This window comes from Protopterus annectens, chromosome 14.part0, assembly GCF_019279795.1.
Source record: "Protopterus annectens isolate FY-2018-M chromosome 14.part0, PAN1.0, whole genome shotgun sequence".
Classification (NCBI taxonomy): Eukaryota; Metazoa; Chordata; order Ceratodontiformes; family Protopteridae; genus Protopterus; species Protopterus annectens.
The window spans coordinates 1,079,334,232-1,079,347,951 of record NC_056748.1 but is presented as its reverse complement, the minus strand read 5'-3'; positions in this window follow the sequence as shown (position 1 = coordinate 1,079,347,951).

The following is a 13,720-nucleotide window of genomic DNA, read 5'->3' as shown; positions in this document are numbered from 1 at the left end:
GGAGACAGAAAACTAGTTTATTCTGGTCTCTGGCTTGTGAGATGGTATTTATGAAGGAGATGAGAGCAGCAGAGGTACTATGACCAGGGAGAAGCCATGTTGGGTGAGGATGATTAGGTTCTCATGTGTAAGGTGGTGTAGGATAATATGCCACTCAGGCAATATAAACAAGTTCACTAATTTAGTTATAAACCCCATTATCACCCTGATCTGATGGGATCAGACTCTTGTTTCCATCTGTTCTTTATCATATGCTGTCCCTAGGAGTAATAAAACCAGTTATCCCTTCCCAGGTGAGAAAAGGGTTTTATTCAAAGACTTTCTTGTTGCCAAAGAAAGAAAATGCTTGAAGACCTGTTCTCGATCTTTCTTTCCTAAACCTGTTTGTGATAGTGTCCAGATTCGGGTCTATAATCAGAAGATTGAAGTTTCAAAACTTCGAATCTGATATGGTCAACACCATATGATCGAAGTCTTGAAACTTTGAATCTTGTAATGGAGATCTCTGTAGAGTGCAGAAAGGGAAGATTTATCTTTTCTGCATTGTAGTGCAATCTTGCAGTTGGCATATTTAAGTAGCGGGGATGTGGGGGGTGCAGGGGGGCTTTCCCCCCTGCTTAGAGCATTTAAATGGTTTATTTTTGTAGGTTGTGTTTTATTACATTTTCGATGTTGCAATACTTCAATTATATGGTGTCGACCATATCAGATTTGAAGTTTTGAAACTTCGATAATGTAATATAGACCCCCAAATTCAAAGTGTTGTCACTTCACAACCTGTTACCTGTTCATCCTCTTTCAAGATTCCTGGTAACACTAGAACTTAAAAGATGGTTATCATCACATCCCTATTCATCCTGACTTCAGGCATTTCTTAAGATTTTGTGCGTCTGGATTACATGATCAGTTGTTTGACTTACACTTTGCACTATCCACTGCACCAAGAGTGTTCACAAAGTGTCTAGCTACAATTATAGCTCATTGCAGGCTACAGGAAATGCACATTTTTCCATATTTAGACAACTTGCTCATCTTTCCAGAGACTTTTTCAAGGTGTCAGGAATCTCTCTGTCTTGGGTGAGAGATCTCTTGCACAAACTGGGATTCCAAGTGAACATTCAAAAGTATTTCTTCATGCCCTCACACAGGATTGCATTCCTGGGATGTCTTTAGATCTATTGCTAAGGTTTTCTATTCAAACTTCATTCACTGTGAAGGAATACCTCAGGATGTTTGGTATCATGGCATCTATGATTCTCATGTTACCCCTTGCAAGACTCCACATGAGGAAGATGCAATGGTACCTGAAATCACCTTGGTGCCAGCATCATTACCCTTTATCTTTTCAGATCCCAGATCTTGGGTTTGTCAAAAGAGAAATCCTTTGGGGGAGACAACAGATATCCTTAAATCAAAGTCCCCCCTTCTTCCTCTCTGCTGCAAAGCAGTCAGTCACCACAGATGCTTCAGACTTTGCCTGGGGAGCAGTTTCAGGAGAGATAGAAGTGCAGGGGGTCTGGACACAAGCACATAAATATCAAGGAGATGCTTGCCCTGATCAAGGCACTCAATTGTCTGAATCACCTTTGGTCCCCAGACCTCTTCAAGTGGTCACAGACAACACTACAGTGATATAGTACATCAACAAGCGAGGCGGAACCAGGTCATATTCCCTTTGCAGACTAGCCATGCTAGTCTGGGGTATATAGCTTCAAAGCACAACCTATCTCTACAGGAATCCTACATTCTCTCAGACAAACTGAGTAGGACCAGGGCAGAGCCTCATGAGTGGAAAGTAGATCCAGGGGTCTTCCAAGGTTTGATCCAGCTGTCGGAAGATCCTCAAGTGGACCTCTGTTTCCTCTCTGAACAATCAACTGGCAAAATTCCATTCCAGGACTCCATGCAAGAAAGCTTGGAAGACAGGTGCCTTTTCTTTTATTTGGACAGGAATGTCCCTGTATGCTTTTCCACTAATATCCAGGGTACTTCTTCAGATTCAGAAGGAATCCCCCAAGATCATTGTGGTGACTCCATTCTGGTCTAGTCAGCATTGGTTCTCCCTTCTTTTGGAAATGGCCATGGGCAATTACCACAAGCTTCCTCACAGAATGTATGTACACACAAGAACAGGGGTGGTTGATACTCCCTGACATCAATCATCAATCATCTTCAATTAACTGCTCAGATGATAGGGTTTGTTTGTCTTTTCGGCTTTTCCCGGTTAGGGGTCGCCACAGCGGAACTCCAGTCCGCTAATGATTGGCAGTAGATTTTTATGGTGCCACGTTGCCAGCGCGACGCCCAACCCTTAGCAAAGGCACGCCCATTCACGCATGTCTTTTGGAGGCCACTCGACCGCGGAGAGGACATGCAGACTCCGCAAAAAAGGCACTCCAGCCAAGAATCGAACAGGAGAACCTCTTGCTGTGAGGCAACAATGCTAGCTTATAGATGATCTGGTATAAGATCTTAATTCCTTTTAGGCACCTGTTTCAGAGGATGTGCAGCTGGTACTCAAATCCAACCACAAGCTAATCACCCTAGACATCCATATCACACCCCCACCCCCCATTAAGAAAACCACTGTCAAAAACTACTCCAAAGCCAACTTCATGCTTCTTAAGACAGAAGTGACAAACTTCACGACAACCATGCAGATGGAAAATAGAGGTATGACTGCTGAATCTTACACATATGCACTGTATAAGCACTTACATGAGTGCATGGATCGTGCCATCACCAACAGAACCAAAACGCTATTCTCCAAAAAAAGGAAGCTAATCTGGTGGTCCCCTGCCATAAATAAACTCTACAACAGAAGGAAGAAGCTGTTGCAAGAGAGTAAAATCTCAAGACTGGAGGAACTCCCTGGTCAGCCTCAGCAAGAAGCTGAGATCCCTCATAAAATCCTCCAAAGCCAGTTATGAAAATAAAATCACCACTGATTCCAAAGACAACCACAAAGCATTCTACAGCTATGTCAAGAATCTTAATGACAACACTCAGATCTGCTCTGAGCTACAGCACAATGGCACTAAATATACAGAACCAACCGATATTGCCAACATCCTGGCAGATAGGTTCAGTGCTAACTTTACCCCCCCTCTCACCCTCCAAAGGGCCCATCTTAATATTGGAAGAATGCAAAGCCCCTGTAATCACAGATGACCAAGTAAAGACTGCACTCTCCAAAGCCAGGTACACAGCATCCATGGGACCAGACAACATCCCAGGCTGTGTACTGCACCAACTACAGAACGAACTGGCACCCCACCAAAGTACCATGTTCAGTCATAGCCTCACCTCAGGCTATGTGCCTACTGAATGGCACACAGTGATGGTTATCCCACTCCACAAAGGGGGTGCCATCATGGACCCCGGAAACTACTGCCCCATTAGCCTGACGAGCCTAGTCTGCAAGGCCATGGAACGTATCATTTTGGATCTTATAAATAAAGACATACGTAACCTCCAAACCCTGGACCCCACTCAGTTTGGGTTTGTAAAAGGAAGATCATGTCTACTAAACCCGATTGACTTCTTTGAAGCAGTCACTACAGCCATAGACGAGGGCAAGGTGGTGCACACAGCCTATCTTGACCTCGCCAAGGCTTTTGATACCATCCCCCACTCTGGAATTATAGATAAACTCACTAAACTTGGCATAAATCTTTATGTCACAAGATGGGTGGCCAACTGGCTCACTAACAGAATCCACACAGTAAAAGTATATGACTCCAAGTCTGACTTCAGACCGGTGATGAGTGGAGTACCACAGGTTTCATTCTTGGGTCCTCTCCTGTTTGGCATCTACTTCTCTGAAGTACAGGTAAACACAGAAGGTCTTTGGCTAACAAAGTTTGCAGATGATTGCAAACTGGGAGGCATAATAGAGTCGCCTAATGATGTAAACATTCTACAAAAGGGCCTCACGGAGACAGATTCTTGGTGTCAAAGTCATGGCCTCAAGCTCAATGCCAAGAAGTGCATTGTCATCTCTTTTGGGAAAAACTCAGTACCCATGAACTACCACATAGGCGGTAGCTCAATGGACACTGAAAGTGTGATGAGACTTCGGGACACAGGTGGACAGTAGTGTTTCCTTTGATAACCTCATCGCCACAGTAGTCAGGAAATCCTTCTACGTGGCACACCTCATCACAAAAGGTTTCTCCTCTAGAAAAAAGGAGGTAATTGTTCCTCTCTACTCATCTCTCATCAAACCCATTAATGCCCCATTTGACATGTATCTCACAAGACACCTACAACAATTGGAAAGGCCACAGAAATACCTCACTAAGAGGATCACCAGCCTCAAACAGATGCCATATGCCGACCATCTCAAAAAACTCCAGCTCTACTCCGTCACATATCACCTACTCAGAGACGATCTCTGCCTAACATACAAAGCTATGTCAAAGCCAGAGCTGTTGGACATGCTCCAGGGACCTAAACCTTGTCACCACAATAAACAGAACATACCGGAGGGATAGATTCCTGTCCCAGAGACTTCCCATACTCTGGAACAAACTACCCATTCATGTCAAGCAAAGCTCCTCACTGACTGGATGGGAAATAGAAAATTCACCCTGGGGATCACTTCTGGGGCACTGCTTGACGGGCACAGGAAAATAATTTTCTTGGGTGGCGAAAGTCAGGAAATCTTTTTGGCTAGGCTTATATAGGCCCTAGGGCCGATAGCCTAGTACCTACCTATGAACTAATGGAGGTAAGAAAGCCTGCTACCAGAAAATCATATATTAACAAATGGAAACGTTTTTCTAGTTGGTGCCAACAACATAAACAGCACCCATTCAGGGCTATTTGTTCTCTGGATCTGATGTTCTTTTCATTCTTCCTCAACGTATGGTTTTGGATGCAATCCTCAGATCCGACTCGGCTCTTTACTTCAGATTTAGGATCCAGTTCTTCAGCTCCTCCCTGCATCCATAATACTCTGCTGTATCACCAAAGCACCAGATCTCATTTGATTCCTTTGTGAACTGATACAGGTTTCCATAGCTTTCAAGCAATTGTGGGCATTGTGAGTAGTAGCAAAACTTTTCTAACATTTCCATAACCTTCTTTTAAATGTTATCCCTTTTCTTTTTTCAGGTTTATCACTGGTGCTAGATTTGCTTCCCCCTCTATGATATTAAGCAGTGCTCTTCTTCAACATTCTTGGTATTCCCTTGCTATCTTTCTTATAAGGATATTTTTATGTTACCATTATTAGTAGTTTAAATTTATCTTCTGTTAGTTAAAAAAAATAACACAATCTTCCTATTTTTTCCTTGTTGTTTGTTTTCTTATTTATTTATTTATTTGACATTTGTTGACCTGGTTAGTCCAGCTGGGCAAATAGCCCTTTTCAGCAGATACCCGAGGAGAAAAGCTCCAAAAGTTAGATAATATAGAAATAAGTATATCAATAATCATGAACAGTAAGACAGTGGTCACTTAACATTCATCCAATACATAGTCAAAGTAACAATAACATACCTTATAACAGTAAGCATACATAGTATGTATAAATAGATAGATAGATATAGTCACACACATATAGTATATATTCTTCTTGTGTTATTATTGCTGTGTTTTGTTTTCTCTGCCACCATGTCAGTGAAACCCACAGGGTTTAAGAAGTGCACTTCTTGTGGGCATAAAATCCTGAATTCTGATGCCCACAAGGAGTGCGTGTATAGTTTAGCACCTGATCATCTGGACACTAGTTGCAAGATTTGTTTAACCTTTAATCCCAGGACCTTAGTGGATCTACGCAATAAGCTCATTTTGAGAGGGCTTCTACCACCTACTTCTTCAGGGGCTCAAACCCCCTTCTAAACACAGTAAATCAGCTCCCCTGGAGCATAGGAACACAACCCCTTTGAAACTCCCAGTCTTATTTGGAGCCTCCTTCAAAATCTAGAAAGTATGGACCATTGGATCTGAAGACTTCAGATCCTAGACTATCTACGTCAGTCATTACAATAAGTCCGACTACTGTACCCTTGGATCCTACAGCCTCAGATCCTAAACAGGGTTCTGTCTATAGGAATGCTACACTAGAGTTTTCTATAAAACCCATTTCTTCTACCCTGACTTCAAGGTTGCTTCAAACATCAAAGAAGCACTCTAGGCCTCCTTCCACTTTCTCCTCTAGGTCATCCAGGAGTTTGTCTGAAGCAGATGTGGATAGGATGATGCAAAAGTTTCTCAGGGCACAGATTCAGATGGGGGGGTGTACCAGCTCCATCCCCTTCTGGATCCATGAGTATGCCTACAATTTTTGCAGCCATTTTTCTCCTTCTCTGATCTTCCCAGAGGTTTTCGAGTCCCATGATCTGAGATCCCAGAGGGGTCAGATGTTGGATCCCAAGAAAGCTTCTTCCTCTGCTCTGACAATTTCCTTGACCAGTTCTGCTCTGATGTAAAATCAGAATGGTCTCAGAACCGAAGTGTCTGCATTAGGTCTGAGGAAATGGGCTTGGCTCCATCCCTTCCCCTCTGAGCTTCGTCCCTCCACAGTTCGGATCCAGTTTTGCCCCAAAGGCCTGGATCCAGGGAGGCTTTGGGTCTGCCTTCATCAGGAGTTTTGGCTCCATGGAGGCGGATTGGGGTTGCCCCGGGTCCGTCTGCCTTTGAGGTGGTAGAAGTGGCTTTTTCTCTGCACAGAGAACCACCCCCTCATGTTTCGGATCCAACTTCCTTCCCTCCATCGGGTCCTAGATCTGAGTTGCACAGACCTATTCCATGGGTACAGCCAGAATCAATATGTGTCCAGCCAGTTCCTGTGCAGGAATGTCCCCTCTCTTCCGAGACTTCGCCTGAGCATCCCACAGAGGAAGTTCTCAGGAAGAGAACATGTAAAAGGAGACATATTGACTCTCCTTTGGAGTCTTTAACAGAGGATACCAATTTTGATGAAGGAGAGGAGTCCCTCAGGCCACCACCTGATGACATCTCCTTTGGAGATATTCTACAGATCCTGAAACAGAAAGGTGGTTGATCTTCCCAAAACCCCTTGCCAGAAGAATCAGTATTTTTGGAGGCTTTTGGTTCTGGCCCATCTATTTCTTGGGTTACTCCCCCCCAGTGGATGAACTTATTGATTTAGTTGCCCATCAGGCTTGGAAGGAACCAGACACCATTGAAGCCACCCCAAGAGACCAGACAAGTTTATGGCACCCCCTGACAAACTGCACTTGATGTAAAGGGGTCCCTGTATATGCTATGGTGGTGATGGCACCCACCAAGAAGGAGCTAGCAGAACAGAGTTCTACTGTCTATCCACCTCACAGGGAGTCTAGAGCATTGGACAGGTTTCACCTTGGGAACTTTTGCCCTGAGGTCACTTAATAACCTGGTGCATTTCACTTGACTTCAGAGGGATTTGACCAAGGAACTTTCGAATACTGTCTCAAAGTCCATGTCTGCTGAGGACTTCAAAAGAACCTCCTCTTAGCTGGCCACTCTTTTGTCCATATCCAATGCTTCAATGAGGTTGATCTCTCACACAGCTGAAGGCACCTCATGAGCAGCCGGTTCTGGCATTGCCATAAGGAGACCTGCCTGGATGCAGCTTTGTGACTTTGTGGAACCTTTTAAGATGTCTTTTATTAATGCCCCCTTTGATGGCACGTCACTGTTTGCGTCATCAGTTAAACAGATGCTAACCCTTAGTGAGTAACAGAGAAAGACTGTCTGCAGTAGGAATCAAGTTTTGTACACCTTAACAAATCTTTTCTAGGAATCAAAGACGTAGTAAGAAAATGTGGTTCTGCAAATCTCAGGGTCCTTTCCAAGATCCACGTGTTGACAATTCCTCCAGAGGCAGAGGGGGAAATTTCAATGGCAGACATCACCCTAGTGGCAGAAGAGATCCAAAAATCATGGCTTTCTGGATTCGTTCTCTGACAGGCCTTTTCAGCTCTTCTGAAATGCTGCCCGACCTTTCAACTCTGGAGGCAGTCAGGGGTCGATTGTCCTTGCACCCAGATGCCTGGGCAAATATAACACAAACTACTTGGGTGCTAAGCATAATATCCAGAGGTTACTACATACCATTTTCTCTTCTTCTTCCTCCTGATGTTCCACTCGGTCAGAGAAAGGCAGTAGCGCAAGGGATTCTGAAGCTGCCAGAGAAGAGAGTCGTCCAAAAGGCCCCCCCAGACCAGATGGGATTTAGAACTCATTCATGCTTTTTTTTCATGCCAAAGAAAACAGGGGACCTGAGATCTGTTCTGGATCTAAGCAATTTAAATCAGTTTTTAAAGAAAGCAAGCTTCTAAATGGTCATGATCTAGTTCACTCTGCCTTTTCTTCACAAGGATGATTGGATGTGCTCTATAGAACTTCAGCATGTGTACTATCACATCAAAATAGACAGGTGATCTAGAAGACATCTTTGCTTTCGGCTGGGAGCCAGTCACTACTGATTCATAGCCCTGTCCTTTGGACTCACCACAACTCCCAGGGTGTTTACCAAGTGCATGTCAGGGGTGACAGCTAATTTGAGACACAAAAGATTCCAGGTGTTTCCATATCTAGATGACTGACTCCTTACCACCCCCTCTAAGCATTTACTTTTACATGACAGAGACTATTTGCTCCAGATTTGCAACTCTTTGGGCATAACAATAAATCATGCCAAGTCAAATATAAACCCATTCCAGAGCCTGGAGTTCATCGGCACTCATCTAGACACTACAAAACAAATAGTATACTTACCTCACCTTCATATCTCTGTGATAAGCACTCAAGTTCATTTTCTCCTTACTTATTCAACTCCTCCAGCAAGGTCAGTAACGCAAGCACTAGGTTCCATGTCAGCGGCCATTGTATTACTTCCTTTGGCACTCTTTTATGTGGGTTCTACAGTGGGCACTAGCAATGCAATGGTCCAATGTTAAGTTATCAATCTCGCCTTCATTCTTGCTGGATGGGTTCGAAGCCGATCCTCGGCTCCGACTCGGCTTATACCAAAGCTTAAGAGCTATTTTTACCGGCTCGAGGTAACCCTGTATCCCACAATGCTAGGCGCTAACTACCCAGATCTCATTTGCCACTTAGCTGTGAGGTTGTGTTTTTTCCGGCTCTCTGGTAATTTTTAAAAAAAAACAGCTTTTTGGGTAAGATTTTTTTCCCTTTTATTTCAGAGTTAGTGTTCGTTATACCCCTTGTCCCCTCTTAGAGTAACCCACTTTGTATAGTCCCCTTTTGGGTTTAATTTCTATCCCCTCGGCCCTTCCTTCCCCTTGTATATCTAGGCCTTAGGGCTAAGTTAGTTTTTGGGTACATTTGTTAAAGTCTGTGTTAGTTGTAGTCTTAGTCTTTGGTGTGGTGTAGTGACTGAACTAGGTTTTTTTTTATTTACTGTGGTGTGTGTGTGTGTGGTTGTTTGGGTGTGTTCCACCATTATGTCTAAGGAGTCCAAGGTCTCAGGCTTCAAGAAGTGTGACTCGTGCCTTCAGAAAATGTCTCTGACAGATGGTCACACTTCTTGCGTGTATTGCCTAGGCCCTCTGCACCTGCAGGACTCTTGTTCCGTCTGCCATGCATTCAGTCTAAGAGTCTTGCAGGAATGCAGAAACAAATTGATTTTGAGAGGCTTATTGAAGCCTGAAGGCTCCCTGGCCAAGTCTTCATCGGGCAAGCCTTCTAAGCCCATTAAATCATCGGCTCCGAGTTTAGAGCCTCCGACCAGTGGTGCTACTTCTGCTTCGGCATCGGCTCCGGCTGGAGCCAACGCTTCGAAATCTCAGTCGGCTCTGATAGTTTTGTCGGAACCAACTTTGACCCGTAAGGGCTCCAGGTCCCCCTCTTTGGAGTCGGTCCATTTGGCTCCGAGAGCTCCTTTGCTTTCGGAGCGCAGTCACCGGTCCCATTCCTCTCGGTCTTCCAGGCTTTTGGACCATGACCTCGAGAGGGTGGTTAGTAGACTCCTTAAGTCGCAGGCACTGGCCCAGATGCTTCATAGCCCTTCTCAACAGACAGTGGCTATCCCCATTCCATCATCGGTTCCTCCTCCGACTCTTCCCCTGAGTTTGGAGCCGGAGTTTGTGGGAGCCGGGACCATTGAAACGGAGCCGATACCACCCATTTCGGCTCTGTCGTCGGCTCCAATTTCTTCTATGGTGCCATCCTTGGAGGGATCTGGACGCCATGACTCCCTCGTCGGCTCCGAGGGGGCGAGTGGCATCGGACCCTTGTCCGACCCCGTTCTCCCTCTCGGAGCCTCGGCGCAGGTGAGTTTGGCTCCGACATCGGCCTTGGAGCCATCCCTCTCGGTGCCGGGAGGGGTCCTTATCTCTTCGAAGCGGGGACCTTCTTCTCTGCCTGATAGGGGTGCTTTTGAGGTCATGAGGAGTGTGCTGGCCCCTGTGCCTGTTCCTCGATCGGCTTCCTCAGCGCCTCCCATTGTAGTGCCTGCTACGGTCTCTACTCATCTTCTCGACCCTGACCGCAGAGATCCTACGCCTCAGGGGCCCCCATTGGGAGCATCTTCCTCTTCTGAGGCCTCCCCTGATCCATCAGGGGAGCCCCCTCGGAAGAGGAAATGTAAGAAGAAGCATCTGGACTCCCCTGAGTCCGTCACATCTGATACTGACTTGGATGAGTCGGAGGGGTCCCCAAGATCCCCCTCTGAGGATGTCTCCTTCTCTGACATCCTTGAGATCCTCAAGCAGAGGGGGAACTGGTCTACCCTCAATCCTTCCGAGGACAAGTCGGTCTACCTAGAGGCATTTGGTTCTCGCCCCTCCACCTCCTGGGTGTCTCTGCCCTTTGACCCCCTTATGGAAGTGGTGGCCAGGAAGGCATGGACGGCCCCTGACTTGATGGAACCAACCTCGCGGAGGCCTTCAAAATTTATCACAGCCCCTGCTGATAAACAGTTTTTGACCAAAGGAGTCCCTGTTGATGCCATGGTGGTGGCTGCGGCCACTAAGAAGGAACTGGCTGATCCTTCGGTACCGATCCATCCTCCTAATAAGGAATCTAGGACCATGGATAGGTACGGCAAGCGGATGTTTTCTTCAGCGACCTTTACCATGCAGTCGCTGAATTACTTATGTCATTTCACCCATCTTCAAAGAGACTTGCTCAAAGAAATGGGTGACACTCTACAGGATCCAACAGCTGCGGGGTCTCAGGACAAAATCAACTCCCAGCTGGCAACCCTAAACTCGATTGTTAACTCCTCCATGTGGCTTATTTCTTATGCGGCCGATGAGGCGAGTAGGGCTGCAGGCACAGGTGTGGCCTTAAGACGACATGCCTGGATGCGGCTTTGTAACTTTGCTGACCCCTTCAAGGCATCCTTCACCAACTCTCCCTTTGATGGTTCGGTGTTGTTTGGACCTCAGGTGAAGGATACTTTGACCAGATGCGAACAAGAAGGCAAGACTGTCTCTGCCGTGGGAGTCCATTTTTCCACCCCATCCAGACCATACCCCAAAGGTCAGAAGGGTGGAAAAATGTGGTTCCGCAAACCACAGGGAGTCGCGCCGGACGCACGAGGCGAGTTCCCCTCTAGAGGCAGGGGGGGGACAACAATAGACGCCACCCCAGGGCAGAGGGGGTCCGCAGAATCAGGGTAGCAGAGAAGCTGTCTTTGGCCAACCCTTCCAGCATCCCTGAGAAGCTGCCCGACTGTCCCCCTTCAGAGGCAGTCGGGGGAGATTATCACTGTACCCAAAAGCCTGGCTTTCCCTTACCGAAGACACATGGGTACGGTCGATCATATCCGAGGGTTACAAAATTCCCTTTGTCCACACCCCAAAACAGCCAAACAGGCCCCTTCCAGATGTTCCACCCGGTCTAAGGGATCAAGCAGTATTAGAAATCTCAAAACTGCTAAGAAAAAGGGCCATCCAGCCAGTCCCAGCAGACCAGCAAGGATCCGGAATCTACTCCAAGTTCTTTTTAGTACCAAAAAAGACAGGGGACTGGAGACCAATTTTGGATCTCAGCAGACTGAACAAGTCTGTTCAAAGAACGAAGTTCCTGATGGTCACGCTACAGTCCATTCTACCCTTTTTGGGTCAGGACCATTGGATATGCTCTATAGACCTTCAGGATGTGTACTACCACATCAAAATGCACAGACGCTCCAGAAGGTTTCTCCGCTTCTGGCTGGGAGCCAGTCACTACCAGTTCAGGGCCCTGCCCTTTGGTCTCACTAAAGCCCCCCGAGTGTTCACCAAAAATGCATGGCAGTGGTTACGGCTCATCTGAGGCGTCAAGGATTCCAGGTGTTTCCATATCTAGACGACTGGCCTCTTACCGCCACCACCAGGCGTCAACTTATTCAATCCAGAGATTACACCATTTAGATTTGCAAAGAGCTAGGTATCTCCATAAACTTCGAAAAGTCTTCCTTGTCGCCTTGTCAGTCTATTACCTTCATAGGCGCCATATTAGACACAGTCGAACTCTCTGCAAAACTGACGGCTCAAAGAATCTCAGATATTCGAGAGCATGTTCATATCCTGCTTCAGAACAACAAAATTCAGGCCAAGTTTGTTCTGAAGACTCTAGGTCTCATGGCGGCTGCCATTACATTACTTCCCTTAGCTCGATTCCACATGCGACTCCTGCAATGGATGCTCTTCTCTCAGTGGTCCTTCCAGCAGCTCCCGATGTCACACTACATTTTGATAACCCAGTTATGCAAGAAACACCTGTCTTGGTGGATGGTCTCCCTTCAAGTGTCTCAGGGCAGACCCTTCGTTCTCCCCCCCCCGGTTGCTATAGTGACAACGGATGCCTCCCTGATCAGATGGGGGGGGCATTTTCAGGGCAGGATGGTCCAGGGCACTTGGCAACCTTTTGAGTGCCACCTGCACATCAATGTCCTAGAGATGAGAGCAGTTCTTTTAGCGTTGCAAGCCCTTCAGAACTCTCTTTCCATTGGGACGATTGCAGTTCAGACGGACAATATGTCCGTAGTGTGGTACATCAACAAGCAGGGTGGAACCAAGTCCTATCCCTTATGTCGAGAAGCACTCAGACTTTGGCAGTGGGCGATCTCCTCTCAACGGTTTCTGATAGCAACGCATATCCCCGGGAAGTCCAACGTCATAGCCGACAGGCTGAGCAGAGCCATTCTCATGCCGCACGAGTGGTCTTTCAAGCAGTCAGTAGTGGAAGAAATTTTCAAAAAATGGGGTCAGCCTTGCTGCGATCTACACCCCAGAACAGCAAATGCCACAAATTTTTCTCTCTCTTCCCGCTTCCCGGCCACCCTCCCAGAGATGCTCTAGTCCACAATTGGCCTCGTGGTCTCCTGTATGCCTTTCCCCCCTTTCCATTAATCACTCAGTTGATTCAGAAAGCTACCGCCTTGAGATCCACGATGATCCTCATTGCTCCGTACTGGCCTCGACAAATATGGTTTCCGTTCCTGCACCGTTACCTCTTGGAGCAGCCCTGGCATCTGGACCCAGTTCCAGATCTCTTGACCCATCAGTCGGGCAAGCTGCACCAATCTCTCCCCTCTCTCAACCTCACAGCTTGGTTGCGCCACTTCCAACCTTAGCCAGGCTTCCCTTTATCTCCCATTCGGTACGTGACATCATTTTAGCTTCTCACAATCTTCTACCAGGAGGATTTATGCCAGCAAATGGAAATGTTTTTCCTTCTGGGCAAAATCTAGGAACATAAACCCATTTGTGGCTCCTATCCAATCGGTCTTAGATTTTTTGGCCGAACTCTT